At 40.3% G+C, this 12,257-nt stretch overlaps 1 protein-coding gene across 3 annotated transcripts in view; it reads right to left on the bottom strand.

Moving 5' to 3' along the window:
• CARHSP1 (calcium regulated heat stable protein 1) overlaps nucleotides 1-12,257 on the bottom strand; it is a 70,155-nt gene that overhangs the window by 49,797 nt on the left and 8,101 nt on the right. The window contains exon 1 of one of the 3 annotated variants that reach the window (XM_051632245.1): nucleotides 2,737-2,893. The exons of 1 other annotated variant lie outside the window; for it this stretch is intronic. The gene's annotated coding sequence lies outside the window, so the exon portion shown is untranslated. Of the gene's footprint in view, nucleotides 1-2,163; nucleotides 2,207-2,736; nucleotides 2,894-12,257 lie in introns of those variants that run through there. One more of the 3 variants, XM_051632248.1, reaches the window with a different exon arrangement.

Here is a 12,257-nt window from a genome sequence, read left to right as displayed (position 1 = left end):
GAATGATCTTTAAGTAAAAATATACTGAAGTGATGATTTAGTACCTACTTCTCAGTTAAAGTAGGAGGCATGTATGTGTATACTGGAGTTGTCACCTAAACTTTTCCTTTTTGCCTGAAGAGGGATCAGAAGAGGACTGAAGAGAGGTGTTGGGAGTGGGACTGGGCTGCTCGGTTGTGTCTCAAAAGCTAAGGAGCCTTTCTCAGGACTCTGCTTCAATCCAAGTCACTCCTAACTGAGTAACAGCTTCAACCTCTGGCATAGCATAACTTGCTGCAGCTAACTCATGTCAGAGTTTTATGCTGAAGCTCCATATATCTTATTTTTTCAGCCTAATACAACTCAAAACCACTTAATAAAAATGGTGTAATAAGATTCAGAGACTTCAAAACTAAGATGAACTACGTAACTGGAATATTCAGCTTGTGTTTGAGATACCCTATTGCTGGCACAAGGGTATCTTAATTTATTTGATACTGCCTCCTAACAACACTCACACAAACCAATTAGTTTTGCTTGTGCTATGCTGCTGTTACCTCCAACTACTGGGGCCAATGTTTGAGGGAACTTCCAGAAGAATAAAAAATGAGGAATTTAGAGCACAATGACTCTTTCTTTGGCTTATTTTTTTGTTTTATCTTTTTATTTCTATACAAACGCACACACACAAAGACAGCCAGGACAATCCCAAATTCTTGCATGTATTGGACTAACTAACCTGGTCAATTTTTAAGGGTGTATAATTTCTACTCTTTAGGTGGTGGTTTTCAATTATTTCACTATTACCAAGAAGAGGGCTGTTTAATGGCTCTCTCAGTGAGCCAGAACAGTTTAATGTCCAAGTGAATGACATGGTTGCCCAGCCAGCTTGGTACAAATGATAGACACTATGCACAGGCAGAATATTGCTGTCTTCATGCAAAAAAAAAAAAAAAAAAGAAAGTGGATCAGTCTGGTTTTCACTTGACTTGACTTGATCACAACTAATGACCCCTACAAGGTATGTGACTGTTTTTTCGAGTCACAGTACCTGCAGAATAAGGACTGCATTTAAAAGGGTAGAATTAAAGCAGCTGAATAGAACTGAAACCCAACGTAGTATAAACTTACTTTAAACTGCTCCACCAAGAAAAAATGACTTGTAAATTCAGAAGGGACACACACCAACAGAAGACTGTGTTTTCACAGCTTGACAGAAGAGCATTAAGCAAGCACAGTAAGTACCTTAACAATCATCCTACTTACAGCTGATTTCAGGATAATTCCCTCTCTGATCTCCTGTACTACTTGTGCACACCTTTAACTCTCTGCCAGTCACTCGATGTAGTTCCAGATACAGACTGATAAATATATGAATAGTGCTGGACAAGAGTTTCAGGGATTTTTTGCAGGCAGAGGACTCTGACTTCCTCCACAGTGACCTATCATGTAGATAGCTCTGGGTTTGGGGAATTATGAGGGGAGTTGTTTGGTTGGATTTGTAATTCTGGTTAATTATTCTGTCACACCACTTAGAAGCAGAGATTTCAGGACAGCAATAATGAATACATTTAAGCCCGATGCTTGTAGAAGTGAGATAGCGACTTGTCAGGTTTGTATTTGTTTTGACAATGAATCAGAGTGCTCTAGACTAAGGCAGGCTGCAGGTGGCAGCATCCAGCAACTCAGCTGCAGGCAGAGCTGAGCCGAGATCAAAGTCAACACAGAGTTTTACTGGTTTTGAATCCTTGTACTGCAAGTGCTTTGGTATCTCTACAACTTCAGTCTACCTTTTCCATTTTAATACAATATTTATTCTATGAATTAATGCATAATTAACCTGTATTTTATTTTTTACCTTTATGGCTTTGCTTTCTATATATTTCTGTCCCATTCTTACATAACTATAGTTGCATACTTTGCAGGTAAATTGCAGAAATTACTCTTTGACCAACAGCGTCTTAATCAACACCCCAGCCTCACAGAAAAGCTGTTTTGTCTTTTCTACCAAGCACAAAGGTACAGGGAATGCTGTTCTCCCTAAGTGGAACCTCTTCTCTGGCAGATTTTTGTTAAGTGCTCTGGAAGCTCAATCAAGGCAAAAGCCTAAAAAAATAAAATATGTGATCATCTACAGTAAAAAGGGAATATACATTCTCTTTTACAATGTAATTTTCTACTTACCGAGCAGCTGAAGTAATCTTCCATGAAAGTCTCAGCAGAGGAATTTCAAGAATGCTTAGCATTTGCAGGAGTTAACTGAGATTTGTATCTTTGATTATTTTAGTAGTTCAGCCATAAACCAACCATAACTAATAGCTGTGCTGAGCTCTCTCCATCTTTTCTCTTTTAGCTATGATGCTCTAACATGCATCAAGTGAAGAAATAGGAGGAAGATCCAGAAGTTCAAGATTCAAAGTTACATACTTCTCTTGGAAAGAAGGAAAAAAAAAAAATCAGCCCTTGCAACCAGTCTTAGCAAAGACTGTGCAAAATCAACAGAGTCTTTGAAAGATATTTTTGGCCTATGTAAACTATGTTTGATCTCCTTTCCACATTGCCTGCTTTTATAATTAAATCACAGTAGAGTTCTAGAGACACCAGAAATACTGAGATACTTATTCTTCTGAATGCACCAAGGTTTGTAATTAGACAATAATTTAGTCACCTGACCACATACTGTTTCTTACATCAGAAACATGTCTGTCTTGCAAGTCAGTTCTAGTGATTAGCTCTTTCCAGCATGTCAGCCCTTACCATTGAAGATAATTACTTGGCTGTGGATAACAAACTTTCCACAATGACCCCAAGGGCTATAATGGTCCAGTCCTCTTCCTTCTAAAATCAGTATGATGATCTATAAGGTGTTTTGGTCATGTGCATGACATAGATGAAGATTCTGTTGCTTCCCGTTGCCTAGAAAAGTCAGAAAACCCATTAATTCAAGTAGAAAATGTTACAACTCTTGGACATGCCAAACAGTGACCAACTGTATAATCACTGGTGTCAGCACCACGGGCATACCAGTAGAAAGGGCTTTGTTCTCTCTGCATGAAATTTCTCAGTTCTGTATTTTTTCCAGTCTGTGAGTCTACCTCTTCATGGTTCTGGCTCCAGCAGTTGTGTAGGTGTGATAATAACCAGTGGGTGTAACCTCATTCTTACAACAGGATTTCTCTGTTGTAGGGTTTCATACTGTGGTCCATTACTCCAAGGCATGAAGAGCTCAGTAATAACCCCATAGCTCCCAGCTGACATCCTAGAGCCTTGCCTGCCTTGTCCAAGCCAAACTGTGTGGAAGCACAAATTTGGAAGCACAAATACTACTTCTAGTAGCAGGGATGCATTAGCATGAAAGCAGCATTTGTTGTGAACGTGAGGACTTTGACTTCTCAACTAACAGGACAGAGTTTCCCTTTGAAAACCATTAAAAGCCAAGCTGGTCAAAAAGAACCAAAATTAACAATATACATTAAGATTTCCATCAATTTTGAAACCTCACTGACTTTTTCCCATGCACTGTTTCAAAGACATCATTTTCAAATACCAAGTTAGGATTATGGATATTTTTAAACATCTAAAACAAACAAAAAAAAGAAAATAATAAAGCATTTTAAGTCAATTTATTCCTTGCAAACAAAAAAAACTTCAATAATTTTCCTATGATTCAATGATTAACTTTTAATTAAACTGTTAAAACTTTTTCTGCCTCACATTGTTGATGTGTAAGACTATGTGAATGCTACAACCATCTTTCTGACACCAGGCTCAGAGCTTCTGGAACTGTTGTACTAAAAGAAAAAAAGAAAACAACAACAAAAACCCACAAAAATAATTACTTTAATGCTACTAACAAAATTAAGTAATGGTTCCTACTGTGGCTAGGCAGACAATCCATCTATAGCAAGCAGGCTGAGGATCCAGATCAGATTAGTTCAGAGAGTACAGTGATTTTTCAGAGCCCTGCATGGTTCCCTTTTCTACATCTTACATTCATAGACAAATTACTAGAAAAAGCCTATGTGTAATTTTTCATATTGGAGATATTTTTTTCATTTGGAAACCATTGCATACAAGTGGTTTCTGCTTTGTTTTGAGCTATGTGCCACGTGTCACATAAATATTTACTTTGCATATTAAAGAGACTCATCTCTAGATCTTATCTGAAAAAGACTACTGTTTCATATTTGAGTCACTCTTATCCTTCTTGTGTAATCAGTGTTCTAAGAAGCATGTTACATTTAGATACCAAACAGGACAGGCAAGTTTCCAGTCAATATGATGTATGGTCTCCAATAGTAAACTGGCAATTTGGAAGAGGAATTTCTCCTAACTGCACTGTGTTTATGGTAGACAATAGCAGGGATATTCACAGACAGTGACATTTCTTGAATTACAAAACACATCCAGCTCCAGATACCATTGACTGCAAACAAATACCTGCTGGTGTAAACAGGAGGGGAATTGTGTGCACAAGGTCTCAACTTTTTGTAGCTGAAAAGAGGTTCCAGATTTTTCTGCAAGCTTCATTAGGAAAGGACCTTTATTCATTGTTAGTTTTCCAGAAGCAAAGAAGCTGTATCAAAATATGGGTTATCTGTAATAAGATCTAAAATCGACTTTATTTTTATCATGCTTTACCAAGGGTTTCAATCAACTGGGCTAGACTCTGAACACACAATAGCAAGAAAGAGACAATTGTGCTTCAAAGAACACAAGAGCTATTTAAATGGGAGAAAAGGGAAGAACACCTCTCGGTTTCATCCACCTACAAGTTAGGAGCACAGCATGAGCCAGCTGGCTAGGGCCCTTTGAAAGTCAATGGAGACATATGGAGAACTCCACTGTGCTCCATTCCACCCTCATATGTGGTGTGAACAAGGCCTGGCCAAGGAGGAGAACTGCGCCCTGCCCGGACAGCAGCTGCACTGCTGTATGCTCTGTCCTTTCTCCATGGGATGCTCTTAGTTCTGGACAAGGCTCTGAACTTCCCAGAGCTTTCACTGGGGCAGCTTCTCCATGATACTGCCTTATCTATGTGCTTGCTTAGGGCTTGATATCCAGAAGTGCTCTGGCTCCACCCGCAGCTATGCAGGAATCCCTGGGAGAGGTTTTACAGACCACATCATACACAATAATCCTTCTGATCCTAACTCCATGGTTACAACATCCACAGTCATAACTAGGGCAATCAGCTACACAGAGAAAAAAAAAAAAATCTTGAATCTAGTTGTTCCATTACATGAGATGACAGGAGAGAAGCTCACCCATGTAGCTCCAACATGCTATGAGATGTTCCCATCATCTTTTGTGATGATAGGAAAAGCAATCTCCTCTGATGGACTCATTTATAATTATTATTACACCCTTGTTTGTCTCTGATAGCATACATGATATTCAAAGGATTGATATAATTATTCAAGGGGACTGATATAATCATGATGACTCTATTTTTGCCTTTACACAGAGAGAACAGAGGAGTGAATAAATTGTCCAATATCACACAGGAAACTTGTGAAAGAGCAAAGAATTGAAATGAAAAAAATAGGATCAGTGACACTTACTGTCTGACATCCTCTCACATTTCCAGTTTAGACTAGACATGTGCCTCTTGTCACGGGAGTCTGCAACTGTTCTGATGGTAGTCAAATGTAAATTATAGTATGTATTTAGTGTACGAAGTGCTGAACCTTCATTCTTGCCAGTGAGGAAAATTTGAGCAAGTGCTCTGTACCTGGTCCTTCAAGTTTGCATGACACAGGCAGGTGGTGTGCTTTCACTGTTATCATCATCCATTAACAACCAAATCTCAATTTCCAAGACTTTCCAAGTTATGATGATGAAAGCACCATAAAAACTTGGGGCATGAAAATCATTCACTCTCTTCCTCCTTTACCCATTGCCAGTTTCTCAGCTGTACTTTAGTTCAAAAAACTGTTTTGCTAATTACTGTAGAATCCTGACCTCTCAAGGTCAGGGGCTTCCTGCACTGCTGCAGCTATTTCTTGGGCAAGAATCTGCTTACCTAGGAGCCAAGCAAAGAACATCTTTTGGACCAGTGATGCAAGTCCCCCAGGCAAACCCAACGCATCATGCTCTCTCCTTGTGAGGATCACTGCAGACGGCTCCTGTTGTGAACAGTCTTTGTGCAAAACAGTTTTGCAGTGGGTTTGGATGAAGTGAGAATGACTGAAAGAATGATCTTTCTCTGTGATGGATTATATAGAACACAATGGGTTAGGATATACACTTTTCCCTCCATTTTCCTCAAGTTATTCCTGCACTGCTTCTAATCACCTTCATCTAGTTGTCAGGTTAGTACAAAGTAAAATTTCTGGGATATTAGAAAACATCTGTGAAAACACTGGTGCAAGCCTGTCACACAACATTCCTTTTCCTGCAGAGCAGGTGTGAGCAGTAGGCTGACGAACTGGGGTAATTATACACTATCTACCAAGCTGACTCGTTCACATCTTCAACTGGATACGCTGCTGAGGCATGACGGCAGGTCACGTCTTTGGCTATGTGTGCTGCTTGCTTTCCTAGACACAGCTGCATCACAAAGACCTGGATGAAGTGATCAACTTTTGAAGTGTTTTTGGTCCCCGGATTTGCCAGAGCTACCTGAAGGTAAGAGCTTTCAAATTGCTTGGGATCAATGCTGTTTTCTCCTCAGGAAGTACGGAAAGGGAGGTGGCAAGGACTAAGACAGGCAGTGAGCTCAAGGCATATGGCAGAGGTGGCTCTCAGTTGTACACATTAACTGCTTATAATTAAACTGTCAGGGCTTCAAAACCTGCCAGCTCTCTCTCATGTTCCTAAAGTCTCGAGACAATTTTTTTTCACAGAATATTTTAGCCTTCTCTTAGAACAGATCAAAGATGGGAAATACAAAAACTAGATTTCTGATAAGGTGATGATGGGAACAGTAATAAGAAGGAAAAGTCAAACTAATGCACCAAAGGAAAGGGCTTGGCTCACACATAAAACCAGGGCACAGACCTACTTTCTTCAAATGATTGTTCATTCATAATAACTTTTTAAGAGTTGCTAAACCAGGTCCAGGTGCTACATGACACATTATTTAAGCTGTACTATCAGATTTCAATTGAAGGACAAATTATGGACATGATTTTTACATGGGTATAAAGCTACCTATGATTCAATGCTGTTGGGAAGGGAATGTTAATCCATAAAAGAACTACATTAAGAGATTGTAAACACCAAATCTTCAGGTAATGATGAAGTGCTGGAAACAATTATGTAAGGCTGCCCTCAATTCTGGGAACATGAAAGACAAAATTGTGTCAACAGAGGACAAAGGTTTAACATAAACGTGGCATTTCCTATTTTGTGCTGTTTGCTCAAGTTTTAAGACAAGGCAGAAGCAACTGTGGACTATGTCGCTGTGGAATGGTTGCAGTGTCTCCCTGATGCAGTGCACAAAGTTGAGCAAAACCAAGACTAATTAATTTGCTCATTGTCACTGTTGCAGAACAGGAACTGAGACCATTTTTTTTTTTCTAATTCAGGTTCAGGTTAATGCAGAAAACACAGACAATACTTCCTTTTAGTGGTTAGTACTCTATTTTTGGAATGGTAATTAGGGAGGGACAAGTTCTAATGCAATCCCAGTGTCCAGCTGTGCTCATCCTTCAGAATAAGGGCCTTTCAAATGTGAGTGAAGCTGGTCATCTGAAGGAAGCAAGGGGTTATACCTCAAACAATAAATTAAGGAACAAGATTCAAGAGTGATATTTGGTTTGCATCAACGGCTAACACAAAAGTCAGTGATGGAGGTTAGTCAGCATTTTAATTAATAACTGTGACTAAAATATAGAAGTGGCTAATAAATGTATGAATGAAGCAACTGGTAATAGAAACAGAAAATTTATACACAGAATGAGAAAACCAAGAGAACTGCTGCGACAGAACTTGTGTGTATTATAATGCTACAGAGCAGTGAATTTAGAAAATCATACCAGAAATTTCAGCTAGAAGCTGGGAGTTCATTAGTACAAAATGACATTAGAGGAGAAAGACCTGCTGCTGGTTAATGACAGCATAAATACAAAGCATCAGCATGAAGTGGCTGTGGAAAAGGAAAAAGTGCTACTGTATTATTCCAATGACAGCATTTCCATTAAACACAAGATGCCATTCATACCATTATATAGGCTAAGGGCAGAGTCATTGGCCACTCATGGCCAAGAAGGATGAATTCACTGTGGAGAAATGAGGACTTAGCAAGGTTGCTTAGCACTGTGAAGGAAAAGCTGCAAAAAGGCACAAATGTTCTCTGGGCTCTCTTGAGGGGAGAAGGTTTTCTGTAAAAGCATGATGCTGCCACAATAGCAAACAGAGATAAACTACTGTAAATAATTTTAGGCTAGAAGGCTCGTGAAAGTGTACAGTAATTTGAACTGTTTTAGAGGTGAGAGTAACAGGAGCAGTAGACATACTAAATTACAGACCGGAGCACCCTTCATGAAGGAATAACCTAACATAAATGTCTGACCTGGGATGCAACTGGAAAATCCAGGGAGTCCCTGCCTATCCAGTAGCCTATGAGTCCAGGTAGGCAGGGCCAGGCTGCTGATCTGCATGCACAAGTGCTACAGCTGCCTGTGCAAACTCAGTAATCAGGTGAGCAGCCCTCTGGGTGCACAACACAGCAAACAAACAGCAGGTTGTACTCTAAAACAAAACAAAACCCTTTATGACTGTGTCAGCATTTTCTCCATGAAGGAGAAAAGGTTTTCTCCAAAATGGAAAAATCAAGGAGCTCTTACCTTCTCAGTAATCTGAGTTCATCAACATTTCATGCTTTGGTATATGCTTTCTCCTGATTTTGTGAACAACAGTTATGTTCATTTTCATCTAAGATTCCATGTAAACCATGAGGATTTGGATTACACATAAATATCTTCCTTTCCACATGAGAGGAGAAGTAGTATCTACACCATAATTTTCTGGGTTCTACCCAGCTCCCTGGCTCAATGACAAAAAAACCCTGATCAACAGATGAACAACCAACTTCTTCCACTGACCATTTCAAGCAGTGACCTTACATATTGGTTAGTGAGCTGAAGCAGACAACAAACAAACCAACAGAACCAGGTAAAGAGCTTACAGCAAGAAACACAGTTCATATTTTGAGTGACAGGACAAGGGGTAATGGCTTTTAACTGGAAGAGGGTGAATTTAATTTAGACATTAGGAAGACATCACCTGTGAGGGTGGTGAGACACTGGCCAAGGTTGCCTAGAGAGGCTGTGGCTGCCCCATCCCTGGAAGTGATCAAAGCCAGGTTGGATGGAACAACCTGGTCTAGTGGGAGGTGTCCCTGCCCATGCAGGGGGTTGGATCTAGATGATCTTTAAGGTCCCTTCCAACCCAAACCATTCTATGGGTCTGTGATATTCAGTTGAATCCCCCATAGATACATTGTTTCCATAGAATTATAGAACGGTTGGAAGGACATTGTGAATGTTACCATAGATGACTAGCTCACAGCTAGAGGGAAAAGATCTCTCTACTGAGGAGCTCAGGGTTTCCTTACTAGCTAAAAAGTAGAATTATCTGATTCAGTAAAGTAAAACATAAGAACTTGATATTGTTCTAGGCACAGATGCAACTGCATGCCAGCAATGGAATTTTATGGTCACTCTTTAAAATTGCAGAAATTGAAATTGTCTCATAAACGCAACTGGAAGGGCTAAATGCCCAAGAAAACACTAAACAGTGATGACAGAACAAGAACACATTACAGCAAACTGAAAGCCTTGGGACTAACATCCTACAAGCCAACACATCACTGGTAAAAACTGTTATAACTTCACATGTCCATGAAATTTGAAATTCACTTGCCAGCAATGTGTTAAATTTAATCTTCACAAATACAGCTTTTGAATGTATTACCCTATCTTCTTCAAATACCTGAATCACTTAATGTTTCCTCCCAAATTCTCTGTTGCTTTTTTTCCTGTCTCTGAACCTGCTCATATGAAGTCAATGGCAGATCCCACACTGACATCAGCTGGAGCTGAAATAGAGATTAAACATTTTTCCTATAAAGTTACAGCTTCTCATCCTGCCTGAGATTCTGGATGCCTTCCTGGTACAAAATGTGAGAGCCAAATAGGATAACCTTCTGCCAGGTGACATGATACTGATCCAGCCCTTATTGCCAGCTGCAGTACAGACAGAGCACAGAGACAGCCCTTTGCAACTTCAGTCCCTCTCTCACACATCCAAATTGTCCTTACATTTGCTTCTTCACTCCCAGAAGTGCTAGGTATTCTGTGCTGTTACATCCATGCCTGGGTCTTGGGAGCAGCTCCACTGCTTCAGTTGGAACAGAGAAAGGCCTGTGCTGCTTTTGAAAACTTTATAATCTATAAACTTCATTTGGAGTCTTCAGTATAAAACCTCAAAATACTGAGGTAATGGAAATGTTACCTGGACTCCGAAACACAAGCACCTGCCAAATCCCAACTGCTTCCTCTCCCTTTCGGACTACAGTTTCTGAATCTGAATGGAGAAGAATTAATACTGCAGTGAACCTCAATTTTCAAATGAAATTGCAAATACTTCATTGGCACAGGCTCATTAGACTAAAACAAAGATGCATAAGCACTCAAGTAATGAGATTTCTGAAATGACTGCCGAGCAGCTCCCAGTTTCTGTTCTGCTGAGCTATACCTAAGTCAAAGCTGAAATTAATCCCATGGGACTTTCCAGGCTCCTTAATTTCAAATATCAATGTCACTTCCCAAGAAGTGTTAGTGGGGAAAAAACATATTTCCAGTGAATGAAATCACACTGGAAAAAGTATTTCTGAAAGGTGAAAAATTGCATTGACAGGACTGTCCTCTGCCCACCACTGCAAACATATAGCACCCAAAAAACCTCTCTGAAAAATACTACAAAGAGGGGAGGAAAGTCATTGTTCTCTTTGCAACTATTTGAACCACACATAGGAATCCAAATCACAAGTCTGTCAGGACTCCTGAAAAGGTTGTCCTCCATGTGTCTCAGTTTCCCCTTTACAAAGCACAAATGACAGTGCCTGTGCCTCCCTGCAGGCACACGTCAAACTATTTTCCTCCATAGGATTATTCAGCTGTCAGGGACATCCAGGAGGGGATGTTCAGAGGTGTGGGTGAGAGCCAGGGAGCAGGGCCCTGTCGTGAAATTTCACAGTTCAGCAGCTTTGCTTGGCTGCATGGTGAGTGCTCTTCACACCAGAACACAAGTGCCTGGAGCAAATCCAGAGGAAGATGATGGAAATTGCCATTGCCTCCTCTCCCCTAGGATAAGTCCTTCCTGGAACATAAAAGCTTTTTCATTTCAACCTTCCTTTCCCTGAATTGGCTTTTTGTGTATATGCCTCAGGGTGTGATTTGCTTTTTTTTTGTAGTAGTAGTTTCCACAGGACTTTAAGTTAGCTTTACTTTCCAGTGCAAAGCAATGATATCAATACGTAGAAGAGACCGAGACTTCAGAGGAGAAGGCACAGGCTTGTTTCCATGTCCCTGGGACTATACATTGCTGTCTGCAAAATCAAGCAGCTTGCAGTTCCTTAAGTTAATCTTGAGATCTTCAGATAAACCAAGCCCACACTATGGGAGTGAACAAGGGTCTGCTCTGCCCTCAGAATTTGCTCAATGCGACTGCAGAGAAGACAACTTACATCACCTCCCTAGCTATTAAATGTGGACCCCCAAGATGTTCTGCTTTCTGGAGGGGACTTTATAGAACATTTTCCTACTCAGGAACTGCTGCCTGATATTTCTCCTTATAACTTTTTCCTACAGGGCTACTGATACTGTTTTCTCCCATATCTTCCCCTCCAGCAGATGATCCCATCTGAGAGGAAAGACTCTAGCTCTAATCTATGTAAATAAAGCTCACAGGATTGGGGATCACAGCCCCAAAGAATTCTCAGGCACAGCTGCAACCAAGAATTGAGATTACACACTTATATGTCAAATGAAAGTGTCTATTGCATACAACACCAGACAGAATGCCTGGACCTCTGGACTTGCAGCATTCATGACCATAGAGTATCTAACCCCTTGAGGTATTTTCTCCCACATAAGCTGAAGAAGCTCCTGCAGAAGCTGAGGCCCAGCTGCCCACACAGTTCTCCCTGTCCATCTGCTCTGGGACAGGTCCTCCACCACAACACAGAACTACTGGCAGCACTATTAGAAACACTTAAGAACACTAAAAATGAGCAAATTCAGGGTACTAATTTTATCAACGGCCTGTGG

This window comes from Apus apus, chromosome 14 (assembly GCF_020740795.1).
Source record: "Apus apus isolate bApuApu2 chromosome 14, bApuApu2.pri.cur, whole genome shotgun sequence".
NCBI classification, from domain to species: Eukaryota; Metazoa; Chordata; class Aves; order Apodiformes; family Apodidae; genus Apus; species Apus apus.
The sequence above is the reverse complement of the archived record's forward strand: the minus strand, read 5'-3'. Positions and strand labels throughout refer to the sequence as shown.